Genomic DNA, 16,836 nt, shown 5'->3' with positions numbered 1-16,836 from the left:
ATTGGTTGTTATACTGTGGGAGCTGTGTGTTGCTGTGATGCTAACAGCTATGCCACCAGTATTTCAAATACTGGCTGGGTCACTCATGGTGGACAGATTTCAGTGGAGCTTAGGAAGAAGGACCTGGCCACTCACTTCCAAAAATTGGCCATGAACACCCTATGAGTAGCAGCAGAACATTGTTGGATACAGCACGAGAAGGTGAGAGGATGGCACAAAGAGACTAGACAGGGTTCAGCTCTGCTGTACACAGGGTTACTGCGAGTTGGAATTGACTTGACGTCACTAACAACAACAAACGTCCCCATAGATTTTTTGGCCTTAGCATCCCAATGGTTATGCGTGTACTGAGCAGTCTCTTCCATCTTGTGTATACAGCTGGTTTTCTGCACCTAAGTGAGGACACTCCATTTGTAACTGTCAATCATATGGTCAGGTTCAACCACTTATTTCAGCCTATTGACATCTTTTTGGAGCCTAACTCTATGGCTTGAAATATGTCCCCTCTCCCTGTCAACTTTCAAATTTTAGCAGTAATCTCTTCTCTCTCTATGTAAGCCTGTTTTGCTGTTCTGTTGAGACATCCAGTCCTTCATTCATTCCTTCAGGAGGGTAGGAGCCTCCTTCTCCAGGTGCTGCAAGGGACAGTTCTCAAGGCCTGTGGTGTGGGATTGAGCTTGATCAGCGGGCACCAGCACAACCTTAGCTAAGAATGCAGTTCCTATGGCAACCTCTCCCCCAGCCTAGCTGGGTCTCTATCAGGGAGAATTCCGTGCATTAGCTGGCTCATTCAGCAGTGGATAGAGTAAGATTTCCAGCTGGTTACCAGGGATCAGGCTGGGTGATGTCAGGCCAGGCAAGAGCAGACTAGCACACCAACGTGACTGTTCTGATGGCTCAGGAGTTGTCAGGTCTAATGAGCCTCTAGTCAGCTAAGTCTAGGACCTCTTCTCTATCCAAGAAGGGCTGGCCTAACTCCAGTCTTGGGCCTGAGCACTTAGCTTTTTATTTTTCCTCTTTAAAACTAGCCCCATCTATGACCCTCTTGGAGAAAAGACTGATTGTAGCAAGGGATTTGGTATCCCCACCATCACCTTCATATCATCCCCCTAAACAGCTTATTTCCTTATATATTAGTACCTTATTTGGTTTTGATTTTTTTCAAATATATTTGAAATGTAACATTGTGTAAATTTAAGGTGTACAACATGTTAATTTGATACATTTATATATTGTAATATGATTGCACTTGTTTCACATTACCTAATTATCATTTCTTTTTAGTAGTTGGAATAATTAGGTTCTAGTCTTTTAGCAAGTTTGATGATTATAATACAATATTCTTGCCTATATTCACTATACTATGTATTAAGTTTCTAGTACTTATTTACTTCTCATTGCAAGTTTGTACACTTAAACAACATCTGTTCTACGCCCTCACTCCCCCACCTCCTGGTAAACACTCTTTTACTCTCTGTTTTTATGAGTTTGGCTTTTTTAGATTCCACATATAAATGACATCATACAGTAGTTGTCATTCTCTGTCTGACTTATCTCACTTAGCATAATGTGTTCAAGGTCCATCCACATTGTTGCAAATGGTAGGATGTCCTTGTTTCTCATGGCTGAATAGTATTTTTTATATATATATATATATATATATATATATGTATGTATGTATATACATACACACACACACACACACACACCCCTTCGCGTGGTAGATCTATTTTTAATTTTCAAAGGAATCTCCATATTGTTATTCATAGTGGCTGAACCAATTTACATTCCCACCAATAGTGTACAAGGGTACCTTTTCTCCACATCTTTGCCTACATCTTTTATCTCGTCTTCTTGATGATAGCCAATCTGACAGGTATGAGGTGATATCTCACTGTGGTTTTGATTTACATTTCTCTAATGATTAGTGATATTGAGCACATTTTCATGTACCTGTTGGTCCTGTGGGTGTCTTCTTTGGAAAAATGTCTATTTACTTCCTCATACCAGTTTTTAACTGGACTGTTTGGTTTTTTGCTATTGAGTTGTATGAGTTCTTTACATATTTTGGATATTAATCCCTTATGCAATATATGGTTTGCAAAAATTTTCTCCCATTCTGTAAGTTACCTTTACATTTTCTTAATTGTTTCCATTGCTGTATAGAAGATTTTAAGTTTGCTGTAGTCCCATTTGTTGATTTTTGCTTTTATTCTTTGTGCCTTGCATATCAGATCCAGAAATTCATTGCCAAGGCCAACATTGAGGAGCTTCTTCCCCATGTTTTCTTCTAGAAGTCTTATGATATCAGGTCTTATGTTTAAGTCTGTGATCCATTTTGAGTTAATTTTTGTAACTGGTGTAAAATAGGGGTCTAATTTCATTGTTCCACATGTGTTTATCCAGTTTTTCCAACACCATTTGTTGAAGAAGGTATCCTTTCCCTATTGGATATTCTTGATTCCCTTGTCGAGTATTAGTTGACCATACCTTCGGGGGTTTAATTCTGGGCTATCTATTATGTTCTTTTGGTCTATGTGTCTATTTTTATGCCAATACCATACAGTTGTCATTACTATAGCTTTGTAGTATAGTTTGAAATCAGAAAGTGTGATAGCTTCAGCTTTGTTCTTTTTCCTCAGATTGCTTTGGCTGTTTGTGGTTCCATACAAAGTTTAAGGTTGTTTTTTTCCTATTTTTCTGAAGAATGCCATTGGTATTTTCATGAGATTTGCATTGAATCTATAGATGGCTTTGGGTAGTATGACATTTTAGTAATATTAATTCTTTTGATCCATGAACAAGAATGTCTTTCCATTTCTTTGTTTCTTCTTCAATTGATTTCAACAAAGTCTTGCAGTTTTCATTGTACAGATCTTTCACTTCCTTGGTTAAATTTATTCCTAGGTATTTTATTGTTTTTGGTACTGTTGTCAATGAGATAGTTTTCTTTATTTCTTTTTCAGATGTTTCATTATTAACGTATAGAAGTGCAACTTATTTATGCATGTTGATTTTATAGCCTGCAACTTTACTGGAATTCACTGATTAGTTCCAACAGTTTTTTTGTGGAGTCTTTGGGATTTTCTACATACAAAATCATATCATTTGCAAATAGCAACAATTTTACTTCTTCCCTTGTGATTTGGATGCCTTTTATTTCTTTGTCATGCCTAACTGCTCTGGTTAGGACTTCCAGTACTTTATTGAGTAAGTGGTAAGAGCAGTCATCTTTGTCTTGTTCCTGATCTTAGAGGAAAAGCTTTCAGTTTTTCACCATTTATTATAACATTAGCTGTGGGTAAATATCTTATTTTAAAAGAATACATATAGATTATAAAAAATTTAAAAAGGAAATTTCAAAATTCTTATAATCTCACCATCCAGACATAACCCACTATTTGACATTTTGTTGGACATGTCCTCAAATAGACATGTACACACAAACAACACACAATCTTATATAAAATGGGTCACATTATACATGCTTTTCTTTAGTCTACTCTTTTCAAGCAACATTATATCATTAAATATATATATTATATATATATAATATATATAAAACCTATAGATCTAAAGTGCCATTTTTAATGACTGTGTAGTATTCCACAGGTACCACTCTTGGGAGAATATTTAGGTTGCTTCTGATTTTTCAATAGTATAAGCATCATAATGAATATCCTTGTACATAAAATACATCTTTTTAACTTTTATTTATTCAACAAATATTGGTTGAATCTTTCAGGTACTTATCATGCTAAGCTCCAGGGAAATATGGTGGACAAAATAGACTTAGTTCCTGCCATCCTGAAGCTTGTAGTCTAAAAGTCTGTTTGTCTCCGTAAATTTAGTTCCTGGAGATGGAACTGCTGAGACAAAACCACTTTCCAGAAAGGATGTAGCAATTTACAGTCTTGCCAGCAGAATATAAGAGTTCTCATTTTCTCATATTGTTATCAATGTTAGGTTTCCTTTTGAGCTTTGAGAGGTTGCTTAATAATTTCATCAGGAAAATGGAAGTGAGTAACCAAGAAAACAAGATTGGGGAAGGCACATGGTCTCTAGAATCTTACCATGGTTTTCTCATTTTGGTCTTTCTCCTCTAACCCCTGGTGTTTTTCAGTAAATGGTTCTAACAAATAGTTTTATTTTCCCCTCTTGTATTCTAGACTGTGGGCCATTTCATTTATGGGCTTATTCATTCATTCATCCAATCATCGTTCCTCACTTGATAAGTGCCTATTTTGTTCCAGGCTCTTGCCAGGTTTCAGGGATACAGTGACGGGATAAGATAGATAAGGTGCCTCTTTTCAAAAGCTTTCAGACTACTACTTACAGATCCTGGGACATAGTAAGTCTCTGACACTATATGATGAGCTTAAGTGCTTTGGTGATACATCTCTTCAGGCCTCTGAGTATTCTGTGTGATTGGGACATCAGAATTGAAGCCCAGGGGGTGTGTGTGTATGTGGGAGATGCCTCAAGATTCTTTGCCTCCTGATGCACAATCCAGGAAAATATCAAAGACCAATGTAAAGACTAGCTCAGGCAGGTCTTTGCCTAGAGTGACTGAATGAGTCTGCTCATATAGCATTTAGGAAGAGAGGAGAGTCATTCCAGATGATATCCTTGATAGGTTACCACAAGGCATTCCATCCTCAGCCCTACCTTAATGTCTTGACCAATAATTTCATCAATTGCATTGTTGAGGAACTAGAAACTATGCCAATCAAAATCACCAATGCCAAGAAGCTGGGAGAGAGTGGGCATCCTCAGTCCAAGTGTATAGACTGGGGCCCTGTGCCACAGCTAATCAAATATATTTATCTCATTAAAGTGCAAAGTTCTGCACCTCATCTAGAAAACCCACCTGTAGAAGTCAATTAGACAATAGACACTGACACAATGCAAACCTTGCAAGGAGCTCCAGAACTAGTAGGGGAGATAGACAAGAAGAGAGAAAATTATAGCCTAGTGCGATAAGTGCTACCACGGGGATAAATACAGGGCACTGCACTGAGATGGGAGGAGACTACATCCAGACAGGGAGGTTGAGGGAGTGTCCAGGATATGACAGTGAACAACAGACAAAAGTCATTGCCTTCATGTAGCTTACATTCCAGTAGAGAGAGACAGATAATAAACACAAAAATAGTATATATTAAATGTTACGGTGGAAAATAAAGAAACAGATGAGATGCGTGGAGATGAGGGATGTAATTTTAAATAGGGTGTAATCAGTGAGAAGGGAATATTTGAATAAAGACCTGAAAAAAGTTCAAGAGTCAACCACATGAATATCTGGGAGTAGAGAGTTCCAGGCAGAAGGAGTGACAAATACAAAGATCCCAAGGTGGAGACATACTTGTTATGTTCAAGGAATAAGTAGAGAGACTGGTATGCCTAAAGCAGAATGAGGTAGGCTAGATAGCTGGACATGAGGTCAGAGAGGTTAGGGGTATGTGGCAGGGGTGGAGCACAAAATGAAGGGTCATATAGGCCACCATAAGGATTTTGGGTTTTACGCTGAATGAGGTGGGAAGCCACTAGTGGGTTTGACCAGATGCTAGAGGGACTTGAGTGCTGTGTTCAGGAGTTGGACTTTATTCTATAGGATAAGGAGAGCCTCTCAAGGGTTTTGAGAAAAGGAGTGACATATGGATCTCTGTTACACAGATCACTCTGGTGACTGGCGGAGGGTAGGTTGAAGGGGAGGCCCTAGAAGCAAGAAAACCAGTTAGGAGAGCCTATTGCTTCTCCATACAATGCCTGGGATGGCCAAGTAATCATCTCTTATATCAGTCCTTCCACTGTTATTCCTGCCTATTTTAGATCCCTGAGGGAGCTGGAGAACAGTTGGCCCTTATCTCAGACCCTGAAAACATCAAAACCAGCAGAAAGGAGGAGTTCTAGAATGGTGGCAGGGAGACCTCTTAAGAAACTATACAAGCATCTCAATGTAGACAATGAAGACCTGAGCAAGGAGAGGTAGATTAGCTAGAGGATAAAAGAGCAGGTACAATCACAAGGTGCAGTCAGGGCTCAGTAGCAGCACTTGTGAAAATGACATAGGGGTTTTAATTGGAAGCAAGTTCCTTGGCTCAATAATGAGATATGACTGCTTCAAAAGCTAAGGCAGTGTTATGCTGCACTAATAAAAGCATAATACCTAGAACAATTAAGGTTATCAATCTGCTCTAGTCTATATTATTTCAAACTTCGCTTTTACCATCTTGGGGTTCGTGAACCTTCCTCTTAATAAGCTCCCACTATGTGCCAGGCACTATACTTAGAGCTCTATCTGAGGTTATCTCATTGAATACTCACAACAACCCGATGTGATAGATATCTTATCTCAATTTTACAGATGAAGAAACTGAAGCTCAGAGAGGTTAAGTGACTAGCCAAGATCAGTGCATCTTCTTCATCTCTGATCCTGCCTGCCAGACCCTTCCACCAAGCAGTAGGAAGTGGTTGGGTAAAAATTTAAAAAGACACTCTAATGATGCCCACACTGGGGTTATGTTTAAATCATAATCCTTTTCTGTCAGAAATGCATTCTGAAACATTCATGGATTAAATGACAGGATGTCTGGGGTTTTCTTTAAAATATTCCTGGAAGAAAATGCATGGAGAAGAGGTGGAGTATGGAAAATGAAACAAGATGAGCAAAAAATTGATGCATATATGGGAGCTGGTTATTCTCTTCTCTGTAATTTTTTATATGTTAGAAATCTTCCATAATAACAAGTTAAAAATAAAAAATTAAAAATAAAAATGTCTCTTAACACTGAGGTGTGATGACTACTGGGGAGAGAAAGAAAGGAGTCATTTTAATAGCCAAATGAAGAAAGCTCTAAAGGCAGGCTTGCTGACATCAGTGAGCCAGGGAGGGAAGCAGTAAAATCTTCTTGATGTTCTAGACCTGTACTGTCTAATGAGGTAGCCACTAGCCATATGTGGCTATTGAGCACTTGAAATGTGGCTATTCCAAATTGAGATGTGCTATAAATATAAAATATACACAGTCAGTCAGCCCCCTGTATCTGCAGTTTCCACATTTATGGTTTCAACTAACGGCAGACCAAAAGGCCTAGGATGGTTGCATCTGTACTGAACATGTATAGACTTTTTTTCTTGTCATTATTCCCTAAACAATACAGTATAACAACTATTTATGTAGCACTTACTTTGTTTTAGGTACTATAGGTAATCTAGAAATGATTTAGAGTATATAGGAGGATGTGCGTAGGTTATATGTAAATACCATGCCATTTTATATAAGAGACTTGAGCATCCGTGTATTTTGGTATGTGCACAGGGTCCTGGAACCAATCCCCCAAGGATACTGAGGGACAGCTGTATTGCATTTTCAAGGACTTAGTATGAAAAACTTACGTAAATTACCTCACTGAATCTTTTTTAAAATTTACTACATGTTGAAATATTATTTTTGATATAGTAGATGGAATAAATACATTATTAAAATTAATTGCACTTTTTTGACTTTTCAAAAATGTGGTCACTAGAAAATTTAAAATTATATATAAGGCTCACATATTTCTATGGAATAGCAATAAAATATCATCAAACACTTTATTTAAAAGGCTGGCATTTACTATTACTCATTCATTCATTTTTTTCTTTTATTCCATGCTCAAAGTAATATTGAGTGCCTGCTCAATACCTGAATAGTTATAATGAAAGAGAAAGGCGATGACTTTGAGTTGCAATGACCTGCTACTTACCAGCTGTGTGACATTTAACAAATTACTTAATCTCTCTAAACCTTCGTTTTCTCATAAATAAAACCACAGGGCTTAAGGTTATTGAAGGCTTTGTACATAATCTATTGCTGTATTTCATCAAATCTAAGATGTCATTGATTGAAATCATACCATCATTTTATGTAATGGGGAAAAAAACATACTGTCAGTTAAACTACAACACACTGCTAAGATACCTGTGGTTTCAACATGCCTCCCAATTTCAAAGGTGACAAAATGTGAAAAAGTTACCACACTTTCTTTTCATTATTAATTTATAGATAAATATTTGTTGAAAGAGTGAAAGTCTATCCTCTTCATTTGACTGTGTGCTACGAAGGGCAGGACCTGGGTGTAAATCACTTCTGTCTTCCCCAAAACAAGGCCTGACACAGAGTAGTCACTTAATGTGAATTGATTCGACTTTTCTTCCTCCCCACTTTCTCTGTGCTGGGTACTGGGAAGGCAGGGATGAAGCAGATTGGGCCCCAGCCCTCCAGGAACTCCAAGTTTGACAACAACAACAACAGCAACAAAATAATCATAGCTATTATTCATTGAGATCTTACTATGTGAAAATATTTTGCCATTATGTTCACATATATCTTTTTTCATTGCTTTACATTTTACTCCATCCCTTTACTTTTAAACTGAGTCTTTATATTTAAGGTGGGTTTCTTGTTTTTATCCATTCTGACTATCTCTGTCTTTTAATTGGTCTATTTATACCATTCACATTTAAAGTGATAATTGATATAGTTGAATTAATAATAAAAATATTTTTATTGAGGTCACACTGGTTTATAACATCATACAGATTTCAAGTGTGCATCGTTATATTTCAGATTCTGTATAGACTGCATCGTGTTCACCACCGTAAGTTTAGTTGCCATCCATCATCATACATATGTGCCCCTTTAAGCCTTTTGCACTCCCCCCACCCACTTCCCCTCTGGTAACCACCCATCTGTTCACCATATCAACATGTTTGTTTGTTTATCTTCCACATATGATTGAAGTCATATGGTAATTGTCTTTCTCCGTCTGACTTATTTCGCTTAGCATGATGCCCTCAGGTTCCATCCATGTTGTCACAAACGACACAATTTTGTCTTCTTTAGGGCTGAGTAGTACTCTTTTGTATATATATACCACATCTTCCTTATCCATTCATCCACTGATGGACACTTAGGTTGCTTCCAAGTCTTGGCTATTGTGAATAATGCTGCAATGAGCACAGGAGTGCATATATCTTTTCAAATCAATGTTTTCATGTTCTTTGTATAAATACACAGAAGGTGAATAGCTGAATCATATGATATTTCTCCACATCCTCTGCAACACTTGTTATTTCTTGTCTTTTTAATAATAGCCATTCTGATGGGTGTAAGGTGATATCTCATTGAGGTTTTGATTTGAATTTCCCTAATAATTAGTGATGTTGAACATCTTTTCATGTGCCTGTTGGCCATCTGTCTATCTTCTTTGGGGAAATGTCTGTTCAGATCTTTTGCCCACTTTTTTAAATGGGTTGTTAGATTTTTGTTGTTGAGATGTATGAGTTCTTTATATATTTTGGATATTAATCCCTTGTCAGGTACGTGGTTTGCAAATATCTTCTCCCAATTGTTAGGTTGTCTTTTCATTTTGTTGATGATATCCTTTGCTACACAAAAGCTTTTTAGTTTGATGTGGTCCCATTTGTTTATTCTTTCTATTATTTCCCTTGCCTGGTCAGGCATGATACTTCAAAATATGCTGCTAAGATGGATACTGAAGAGCACATTGCCTATATTTTCTTCTAGAAGTTTCATGGTTTCAGGTCTTACATTCAAGTCTTCAATCTGTTTTGAGTTAATTTTTGTGTATGGTGTAAGATAATGGTCTACTTTCATTCTTTTGCATGTGGCTATCCAGTTTTCTCAACACCATTTATTGAAGAGACTTTCCTTTCTCCATTGTATCTTCTTGGTTCCCCTGTCGAAAATTAGCCATCCATAGATGTGTGGGTTTATTTCTGTCTGCCCAAGTTTTTGATCAGGTAATTTTTTGTTGTTGTCATTGAGTTGCATGAGTTCTTTATATATTTTGGATATTAACCCCTTACTGGATATATGATTTCTAACTGTTTTCTATTTGTTGCACATGTTCTTTATTTCCTTTTATTTTCCCCCTTTTTCAGTCTTCTGTCATTGTAATTGAGGATTTTGCACTGAGTATTTTATACGATTTAATTTTTCTCCTCTTAACACATCAGCACATTATACTTTTTAATAAAATAGTGCTTCAGACATTGAACAACTAATCTAAGTTCACTTTCAACTAATGTAAGTTGAATTAATTTACAACTAATCTAAATCTAGAACTGGGGTGGCTTTTACAACTTATTTTCAACGAATATAAGTCCACTTTCAATTGGGACTATACCACTTTCATGTGTAGTGTGAGCACCTTAGAGTATTCCCAATTCCTCCTTCCCATCCCTTATAATATTTTTGTCATTCATTTTTCTTATCCATATGCTATAATGACACAATACATTGTTACTAGTATCACTTTAAAAAATAGTTTTAGATCCATTAAGAGTAATAAAAGATTGTGTTTTACCTTCATTTATTCCTTTTATAATGCTCTTCCTTTCTTTATGTGCATCCAACTTTCTGATCTATATTATTTTACTTCTACTTGAGTAACTTTTTTTCAAAATTTCTTGCAGGGCAGGTCTGCAGGCAATGAATTCCTTCAGTTCTTGTTTGTCTGAGAAAGTCTTTATTTCTCCTTTACTTTTGAAAAATAGTTTTGCTGGATATAGAATTCTAGGTTCGTAGATGTTTTTTCTCAGCACCCTATATTATTCCCTCCATTCTGTTCTTGCTTTCATGGTTTCTGATGTGAAGTCTGCTGTGATTCTTATCCTTGTTCCTCTATAGATAAGGAATTGACCCTATCACCCCCCCCCCCCCACACACACACACACACTCCTTGGCTTCTGTCAAGATTTTCTCTTTGTCTTTGGTTTTCCACATTTTGAATATGATATGTAGGTGTGTGTTTGGGGCAGTACTTATCCCTTTTGGTATCCTTTGCTTCCTAGATCTATGGTTCAGTGTTTGCTATTAATTTTGGAAAGTTCTCAGCCATTAATATTTCAAATATTTCTTCTGCTCCATTCTTTCTTTCTTCTCCTTCTGGTATTCCAAGTAAGCATATCTTATACCTTTTGATATTGTCTCATAGTTCTTGGGTACTCTATTTACCCTTTTCTTTTTGTGTTTCAGTCTGGGAAGTTTCTATTGACATATTTTCAGGCTCACTGATTCTTTACTTAGCTGTGTCCATTCTACTAATTCTTAATTTTTGTCAAAGTGTTTTTTGTTTCTAGCATTTCCTCCTGATTCTTTCTTAGAGTTCCTATCTCTCTATCTTCAACACTGATCTGTTCTAGAATGTCATCTAGTTTTTCCATTAGAGTCTTTTACTAATTAATCATAGCTATTTTAAAGTTTCTGTCTAATAATTCCAAAATCTGTGTCATATCTGAGTGTCCTTCTGATGCTTGCTTCACTTCTTCAGACCATGGGTTTTTTCCCTGCCTTTTATTGGTGCACTTTGTAATATTTTGTTGAAAGCTGGAAATGATGTATCAGGTAGTAGCAACTGAGGTAAATAGGTCTTTGGTGTGCCATTTTATGTTTATCTGGCTAGGAGTTGGGTTATGTTTAATGTTTGTTGTAGTAGTAGGTGCAGAGGCTTAAAATTCTTCTTGTCCTTGTTTACTCCCCTCTTGTCTTTAGGTTTCTCTAAGACCACCTCCTTAAATAGACTTTGTGCCTTGTTGCTCTTTCTGCTGTAATCCACTGTTATTATACTGGAGCTCTGTTGGTGTAGTACTAAGGTATAAACGAGGGGAAGTGTTAATAGTCTTATGATTAAATTTCAGCATTTTAGTGGGCCTGGGTTACAGTGCTATGACCTACACAAGCGTCTTTTAGCTTTTTTTATCTCGTTATGTGAAACATGAAGGCTTGAAGGGACTGGAGTTAAGCAAATGTCCTTCCCTGTAGGTGGGATAAAGCTCTGATAACGTCTTTTTTCTCTAAAGTAGGGCTTTGCTATGGAAAATGCTTCAGGCGCATTTAAAAAAGATTACTTTTCGCCTATGCTGCCAGAGCCACAAGGGTATTTTTATCAACTATTTACCATGAGAAAATGACTGGATTCTTGGGGATAAACTCCATAAAATTTTGGGCTCTCCCACTAAAACTGAGGCCCCAACTTTTACATTAATCCAGACTCAGCCTCTAACAATTCATCAAAATTGCCATTTAGATGTTCTTATCAGTTTATGACTCCAGTGACTTCTGCTCTAGATCTGGGCTGTGATTCTGTGGATTCACCTGTTATCCAGATTTTGGTATAACGGTTTGCCCTGCCACATCAATTCTCTGATGGGGCCAAGAAAAGTCATTGAAATTCAGTTTTTTCTTGTTTTAGGATGGAAGCAATGTTGAATCTGAAACTGGAAGTCTGGGAAAGCATTTTAAGAGCTTTATGGGGTGGATATTATTGACATGCCAATTTTCCAGATGAAGAAATTGAGGCTCACAAATATTAAAGAATTTTCACAAGATCATTAAATAAGTAACAGAGCTTGGATTTAAACTCAACTCTGCCTGGCTCTGATGGCTAGTACTTGGACACATACAGCTAACATACGAATCAGAAACTGATGAGAATCATAAGGGGGCAGAGAAAGTATTATGGCACAATGGAGAATGGTGACGTCACTTCAGGATGGGGGAAAGATATTTTATCAGCAAAGGTACTAACTAGGCAGGTCTTGAAGGATTTAAACACAAAAGAGACCAGGACAGAAGGCTGGAACGCTGGAGACAGGAATGAAGATATTCAGACATTAGGATTCCCTTCACGAATGTCCCATAATTCTTAGTCCAGACATTGCTTCCCCTTCTCTGCTGTGATGAGAAACAAGTAAGGTCATTCAGAGCTTGACAGGAATGAGAGTTTATTGTCTGTTTTCTTTCTCTGGGTTAACATTACAAGTCGCACCTGGAATTTGATTAGTTTTATTCTCTTCAGGGGCTCCATTTTGGGAAATCGTTAGGGAAAGTGGTAGACTCAGTGCCAGAAAGGCCCTGTCCACCTAACAGTGGCCAGTGTCCTTCCTACATGTGGAGACCAAGATGGGGAAATGGCTGCTGAATCATGTCTTGAGAGGATTAGAAACTGCAACAACTGGTTGGCCACTTCTATGTATTCCTTTCAGGATAGCTTTGCATGCCAGAGCTTTCTTCATTCTGCTTTCTAATCATGTCCCTGGCGCTCCCCAACCTGCAGAGGAACTGATGACAATCCCATTGCATATAATACTGGGAACAGAGTTGATGCTTTACTTTCTCCTCAAACTGCAAGATCCCCTCCTCCTGTCCAAAAAAGAATCCATGAAAGACCTGCACATAGAGAACTATAAGACATTGATGACAAAATTGAAGAAGACACAAATAAATGGAAAGATATTCTGTGCTCGTGGATTGGAAGAATTATTATTGTTAAAATGTCCATACTACCCAAAGAAATCTACAGATTCAATGCAATCTCTATCAAAATTACAATGGCATTTTTCACAGGATTAGAATAAACAATCCTAAAAGTTGTATGGAGTCACAAAAGACCCCAAGTAGTCAAAAGAAACTCTTCTCTTCTTCAGAAAGAAGAACAAAGCTGGAGGCATCACACTCCCTGATTTCAAACAATAGACAAAGCTATAGTAATCAAAACAGTATGGTAGTAGCATAAAAACAGACACATAGATTAATGTAGCCAAATAGAAAGCCCAGGAATAAGCCCATGCATATATGGTCAATTAACTTATGACAAAGGAGCCAAGAATATACAATGGGCAAAAGACAGCCCTTTCACTATATGGGGTTGGGAAAACTGGACAGCCACATGCTAAAGAATGAAACTGGACCACTCTCCTATACCATATTCAAAGATTAACTCAAAATGTATTAAAGACTAGCACGTAAGACCTGAAACCATAAAACTCCTAAAAGCAAACATAGACTGTAAGCTCCTTGACATCAGTCTCGATGATGAATTTTTAGATCTGACTCCAACAGCAAAAATAAACAAATGGGACTACATCAAACTAAAAAGCTTCTGCACAGCCAAAAAAAAAAATCAACAAAATGAAAAGGAAACCTACTAAATGGGAGAGAATATTGGCAGATCATATACCTGATGAGGGGTTAATATCCAAAATATATAAAGAACTCATAAAACTCAATAGCGAAAATACAAACAATCCAATTAAAAAATGGGCAGAAGATCTGAACAGACATTTTTCCAAAGAAGACAAGCAGATGGCCAACAGGCACGTGAGAAGATGATCAAATCACTAATCATCATGGAAATGCAAAGCAAAACCACAATGAGATATCGCATCACATCTGTTAGAATGGCTACTATAAAAACACAAGAAATAAGTGTCGGTGAAGATGTGGAGAAAAGGGAACTCTTGTGCATTGTTTGTGGGAATGTAAATCGGTCCAGCCACTATGGAAAACAATATGAAGGTTGCTTAAGAAATTAAAAATAGAACTATCATATGATCCAGCAATTCTACTTCTGGGTATTTATCTGAAGAAAATAAAAACATTAACTTGAAAAGATATATTCACCCCCATGTTCATTGCAGCGTTACTTCCAATAGCCAAGCTATGGAAACAACCTGGGAGTCCATCAATGGATGAAAGGGTAAAGAGGATTTTGGTTAATATATACAATGAAATATTATTCAACCATAAAAAGAATAAAATCTTGCCATTTGTAACAACATAGATGGACCTCAAAGGTATTCTTCTAAGTGAAATAAGTCAGACAGGGAAAGACAAATACTGTATGATCTCACTTATATGTGGAATTTAATTTAAAAGAAAAACAAACTCATAGCACAGAGAATAGACTGGTGGTTGCCAGAGATGGGGAGTGGGAGGTGGGAGAAATGGGTGAAGGTGGTTAAAAGGTACAGACTTCCAGTTATAAAATAAGTAAACCCTTGAGATATAATGTACAGCATGGTGACTATAAGTAATACTATGCTGAATATTTGAAAGATGCTAAGAGAGTAGATATTAAAAATCCTCATCACAAGAAAAAAATTTTGTAACTTTGTGCAGTGACTGATGTTAACTAGACTTATTGTGGTGATCATTTCACAATACATACAAATATCAAGTCATTATGTTGTACATCTGAAACTTATACCATGTTTTATATCAATTGAAAAAAAGAATCCATGCTTTTGGAGCCAGGCAGATACAGGAAGTGCTATAGTGTCATGTCTGGTGTACTTCCACTTGTAAGGGGCCCGCCAGGGTGAGTGGGGCCTAGTAGTCCATCAAACACTGAGGAACAGAGATGGAAGTTTACCAATCTTAGAAGGCTTAGTTGCTCCTTGCCCGTTTGAGGTATGGTTCTGCAGAAAAATTCTCCTGAATACACTCCAATGTCTTGGTGTGGAGACTAGGACTATCTAAAATGCACCATAACTAGTGCATAAAAAGAATCAGAAGATTATACAGACAATAGAGAAGGTGCTGCCTTTATTTGAGAAGTGCTTAATCCCAAAAGACCTCTGCCCAAAGTTGTTTCCCCCAGTGATCTACCTGTAGCTCACTTCTGGCCATCTCCTCTGTTTAGAGCAGTGGCTTTAAACATTTTTTACTTTGACTCATGGTAAAGAATACATTTTATAGTATGAACCAGTAAATTCTTTTACTTATGGGTATATGTATTTATATTCATAGTATATATTTTCATGTACATATAAATTCTAGTTTTTATATGTCAAAAACTGTTGAATATTGGCAATTTCATATTGTTCAACTAAATATAAAAACAAAAGTTTCACTAAACAATACTTACCTTTAGTATGTGCAATCACTGTGATATTTTCTATTTTATTCTATTTCATTTTTAAGAAGTGCAGTTGTTATCCATTAAATTGATTTGATAATTTACTAGTTTGTTGTGACCCACAATTTGAAAAACACAGGCTTAAGGTGTTATCTCCTGAAGTTCCTTCTTAAAATACAGGGATTTTTCCTGGGATAAATAATGCCACAAGTTAAGGTCAGAGGTTCCTCCAGAGAATGTGTAGATGAGGGGAGAAGTGAGAGAGGGAGAAAAGAGAAAGAAAGACCTGACACTGGAAGGAAAGGCCAGGTCAGAGTCTCTGGGAAGCCACAAAGTAACAGAACTAGAAGGGTCCAAATCTGCCATGGAGAAACTGAGATACAAAGAATGAAGTGACTGGCTGAAGGCTATATTCAAATGTGTGGCAGAGCCAGAACTAAAACCTAAGGCTCTTGACTTATAGTCTGGGGCTCCTTCCTGCCAACAGGAATTGTGGCAACACAGGGATTATTCCCACAGGCATAGTAAGCCCCATAGGCCAGAGCAGGCACTAAGTACTCACCAGTATTTGGGGCCTAGCACATGGGCCAATGGACAAGATTTAATCAACCTCCTGCTGGATTCTGTACACCAAGATCAGCCCTAGCTTGTTTGACATGCCTTGTCATCAGCAACGTATTCTGCTGCTGACAGCTCCTGTTGGCAGAGCCAGTGTCTGGTTACATGCTCATCCTAGATAAAACAAGGGCAGGGAAGAGGAATGCAGGCCAAGTGCATAACTGTCCCTCAAGCTAGCTCTCTGCTTTGGACAGGGAAGAGGTGGTTCATGGACTGATGGGAGCAGCTAAAGATAACAACCCTCCCTGGACTTTTCTTTCTTTCTTTTTTTTTTAAGATTGGCACCTGAGCTAATATCTGTTGCCAATCTTCTTCTTTTTTTTTCTTCTTCTCCCCAAAGCCTCCAAGGACATAGTTGTATATTCTAGTTGTAGGTCCCTCTGGTTGTGCTATGTGGGATGCCACCTCAGCATGGCTTGACAGGTGGTGCCATGTCTGTGCCCAGGATCTGAACTGGGGAAACCCTGGGCCGCCGAAGTGGAGCCACATGAACTTAACCCACTCGGCCGCA

The sequence above is a fragment of the Equus przewalskii genome, chromosome X (genome assembly GCF_037783145.1).
Source record: "Equus przewalskii isolate Varuska chromosome X, EquPr2, whole genome shotgun sequence".
Lineage (NCBI taxonomy): Eukaryota > Metazoa > Chordata > Mammalia > Perissodactyla > Equidae > Equus > Equus przewalskii.
This window is presented reverse-complemented; position numbering follows the sequence as displayed.